Source organism: Lipotes vexillifer, unplaced genomic scaffold (genome assembly GCF_000442215.2).
Source record: "Lipotes vexillifer unplaced genomic scaffold, Lipotes_vexillifer_v1.1 scaffold61, whole genome shotgun sequence".
Lineage (NCBI taxonomy): Eukaryota > Metazoa > Chordata > Mammalia > Artiodactyla > Lipotidae > Lipotes > Lipotes vexillifer.
Window position 1 is genome coordinate 2,662,844 of NW_006787051.1, and position 4,693 is coordinate 2,667,536.

The following is a 4,693-nucleotide window of genomic DNA, read 5'->3' on the forward strand; positions in this document are numbered from 1 at the left end:
TCCTGCCCTTAGTGCAGCCTAGGGAGGGTAAGTCATCACAAGGATGGGGATTTACTGTGGAAGGTACTTTGAAGAAGCCTGCAGGAAAGGAGGCCGGTACCTAACTGCAAATCTGAGATATACTATAGTCAACACAGCAGAACCTTGGCATTTGAAAATATAAAAGCTGCAGTTTAAACTGCTGGAGACACGCAGTGATTTGTCATTTTACCAAGGCACAAATCTGAACAGCATTCTCAAGCCTGACATAAGGAAGCAATTTGCCTACATAGTGAATAAGCCTAGCTGGTCACCCAGCAACTGCTTTGTCTCTTTCTAGTCATCCTTCAGTACACAGTGACCCTTGTTATGGGATTAAATACTTTATTTCAGATTCATGGTAAATGTTCCTATATAGTTGATATAATATAAATGTAGTATAAGTTTGTTTTAATAGTAGGATTTATTATGATCATTTTATAAGTCACTTAGTTTCTATATTTCATAAAAGAGTAATAATGACAGAAGCTACCGTCTTGAATTTTTCTATGAACTAAGCACTATGTTATATGTTTAAAATACAATACTCTGTTTAATGCTTTCAACAGTCCTAAAAGGTAGGTACCTCTACCCTCATTTTCTTTAGAAAAGAGCAAATTGAGGATCAGAAAGACTAAGTAACTTGTAAAAGATCACACAGCTAGGAAGTAGAGTGTTGGGCAAGCTTAAGTATATCTAATATTAGAACCATTGCTGTTAATGATGATGCTATATGGCTGCTTCTGGAAGAGAGCATTTAACTTCTGAAGTTATATTTTCTGAAGAAAATTTTATTCTCTGGAATGAATGTGAGGATTTAAGGTCTCAAGATTTTCCCCCTGAGAATACTGAGGATCTGTTTTATTTTTAACCTCCAACTTGATCTGTTTTGGGGGAAAAAAAAATCAAGCATTTGAATGGAAAAAAAACCCTCATCTATAGATCAGCAAGCTGTTGACATAAACTTGCTGTAAGTTTGGCTTTCCTACAAGATTTAACCAACTTAAAACCCAACAACCTCAATGGCAGTTCTTTAAAAATCACACAAGTTAAAACTAGACAAGACCATTTTTTTAAATTCACTGAATTACCAAACGTTTGAGAAAACAGCTGTTCAACAACATCAATGAGACAGACTACTCCTAAACTGTTACTAACTCGTATATTAATACAATGTATGTAGAAGACAATACGAGACCTTAAAATATTCATGCTCTTTGATTTAGTAATACAACTTCTAGAAACCCATTCATCCATCCATTTACTGAAACCATAGCATAGGCCCCTAAAAAGGCACAGACAGCCTTTTTCATCACTGTATCCCCCAAATCTGGGCAGACGAGGAAAGCAGCCTCCCTTAACAGAACTATCTGGAAGTAAAGTACAGCTGGTCACCAGAGAGTCCTCACATGCAATGACACCGAAGAGCCAAAGGCAAGAGCAACACCAGGCCACTGTGCCAGAAGGACGCCCGGGTGCTCAGTGATTGCACTGGTGAGGAGGGAGAGCCAGGGCAAGAGTGAGAGCAGCAGCTGGGCTGAAGCCTAGTGACAGGGCACTGGGGGTTTTCTAGTTCAAGAGACATGGATTGTTCTTTTCCTCTTTTGCAAAGGGGCTGATTGGGATTGCAAGATTCAATACAGTCCCACTACCCATTTGGGAATGTGACCACACAATATATAGCACCAGATTCTACAAGAATGTCACATGCATGAAAGATGAGAAACAACCCCTTTTCATTTACCAGTCCTCAAATGGCAGCAGTTACAAAAACAGTATGAAAAAACCAAACCTCACCTTTAATTGTCAGAAAATATACTAAAGGAGAAAGTCCATGTCCTCGGAAAATGTCACCGAAAGCCAAAGAGAATGGTGAGGATAACAGAGGTTTTTATGAGGACTTGCGGCAGGCAGCCCTGCAGGCAGCAAATAACAAAAGCTACGAGGCCAGCAGCAAAAACTGCGGTTTGGGTTCTCTCTACTTTCTAAGCAGATACTATGGGTAGTTTGCTCAGTAACGTGCCCCAAAAATCAGAAAATGGGTAGTTGCTCAGTGACGTGCCCCAAAAATCAGAAAAATCAGAAATAACTCAACAACCAATAATAAAGGATTGATTCAGAGGGGGTTGATAAGATCACCCTCTGAGAGTGAATTTGATCGCAATCGGGTACAGGATGGAAGAGACCAGGGAGCCAGGTTATAATCCCTGGACTGCAACATAACTGAAGAATGTCTCAGCAGGAGAAAAGTAGTCTAAACACAGGGTAACAAAATGGAGGCCTAAGGAGAACATGCTGTAGGAACCTCACAAAGACAGTCAGGGATTTCAATCCCCAACTGAACAATCCCTACCAGCAGGCACAGAGCCTCACTTCCTTCTGTGACACTGTCAGTGGTTCACTTTTAGAGCTCCAAAAGCAGGACTAAGAACAAAATGTAACCTCAATTGAAAAGCCCCCACTATTTCTCTACTGGTTTCTCACCAGTAAGTAGCCTCTGTCTATCCAAACTGAGAGGGGGATCAAAGGGGCTCCAAAAGAAATTCCTCAAGCTATGGGAATTCTTTTAAGGATATAGCTGCAAAGCCTCAGGGTTTAAAACACCTGTGATGATATGGTATTATCATTTTTTTAATGCCTCACTAACTCCCTGAAGACTTTTATGGAGAATATCAAGAAGTTTTGAGAGGCATATGTTTTACCAAAAAAACGAAAGAGCTCAACTATATTGCCAGGCTTGCTAAACTTCAAAGAAAATGATAAAATGATTATGTATATTCTACTCATTTATTACAGAGAAAAGGAAAGAAACAGAAATCCTTCATGTAGAACCCAACATAGTAAGAGCTGTCATGTGCTGCATACCCACCGCATGCCAGGTACTTTTTTTACTACATCTAATTATCATAACAATCCTGAAAGTTAGGTTTTAGCTCACAGTGTTGCTACTATACTACAAGACTCTCAACATTTTAGGGATGTGATACACAATTATTAACATTTTAAAAAATCTATAATCACAGTGCTGTTTGTAATACTGAAAAATCAGAAATAACTCAAACAACCAATAATAAAGGATTGATTCAAGTACTGCACATCTATACAATGGAAACAATTAAAACTGAGATTTTAGAGGAATAACCACAAACATTTACAGAGAAACTCCCAGATACCAGGCTCTGAGCTTAGTGCTTTACACAAATTATCTTACCAAATCCTCACAAGAATCCTACAGAGGTGGTTCTTTTAAAATTCCATCATACACATGAGGAAACAGAAGCTTAGAGAAGCTAGGTACCATGCTCAGTTTCATAAACTTAAAGCAGGAATTAAACCCAGGACTATCTGATTTATAGTCTCAGCTCTTAAACACTTACTATACTATCACCTAATTAGTTAAGGACATGGAAAAGATATTCTGAGGCAAGAAAAAACAAGTTCCAAAACATTATGTACAGTATGATCCCATTTGGATTTTTTTAAAAAACAGCTTTATTGAGACATATTTCACATTACCATAAAGTTCATACTTATAAAGTGTACAAAGTTCTGTACCAAAAAAAAAAAAATCTGTTTCAGTATAGTCACAGAGTTGTGCAACCATCACCACTACCTAATTTTAGGTGATTTTTATCACACAAAAAAACCCATTAGCAGTCACTCCTTATCCCTCCCTAGCCTGTGGCAACCCCTAATCTACTTTCTGTCTATGGATTTGCCTATTCTGGACATTTTATAGAAATGAGATCATACACTATGTGGTCTTCTGTGACTGACTTCTTCCTCTTAGTATGCTTTCAAATTTCATCTATATTGTACCATGTATCCACACTTCATTCCTTTTATTGCTGAAAAATATTCCACTGTATAAATACACCACATTCAGTTTATCCATTCACCAGCTTATGGACTTTTGGGTTGTTCCAACTTTTGGTTATTAGGAATAATGCTGCTAGGAATATGAACATTTTCATACACATATTTACATAGACATGTTTTCCCTTTCTCTTGAGTACATAGCTAGAAGTGGACTTGCTGGGTCATATGATAACTCTAACATTTCAAGGAACTGCCAGATTGTTTTCCAAAGAGGCTGCACCACTTTACATTCCCATCAGCAATATCTGAAGGTTCCAGTTTCTCTGCATCCTTACTAACTCTTGTTATTGTCTGTCTTCTTTATTTTAGCTATCCTAGTAGATGTGAAAAGGTATCTCGTTGCAGTTCTGTTGGATTTTTAAATATACAGCTGTACATGGGCATATGTGTACAGAAAAATGTTTTGAAGGACAGATGAGGTAGACTGTCTCTATGCCCATGAGAATGAAAACTCCAGGAGGGCAGAGATCTTGATCTGCTTTTTTCACTGAGGTATCTCAAGTACCTACAATAGTGCCTGGCACACTGCAGGCCCTAAATAAATATCTGCTGGATACTTACATATATTTCCTAATTTTTCCATAATAAAACTGCTTTTGAAAACTTTTCAAGTTCTTTTCAAATTTAAAAATGCATGAGGGCTTCCCTGGTGGTGCAGTGGTTGGGAGTCCGCCTGCCGATGCAGGGGACACGGGTTCGTGCCCCGGTCCGGGAGGATCCCGCGTGCCGCAGAGCGGCTGGGCCCGTGGGCCGTGGCCGCTGGGCCTGCGCATCCAGAGCCTGTGCTCCGCAATGG

General features: G+C 39.1%; 1 protein-coding gene across 3 annotated transcripts in view; it reads right to left on the bottom strand.

Annotated features, from left to right (window-relative positions):
- The window catches only part of DENND5A (DENN domain containing 5A), a 111,068-nt gene that overhangs the window by 15,054 nt on the left and 91,321 nt on the right, over positions 1–4,693 (bottom strand). The window lies entirely within an intron of this gene.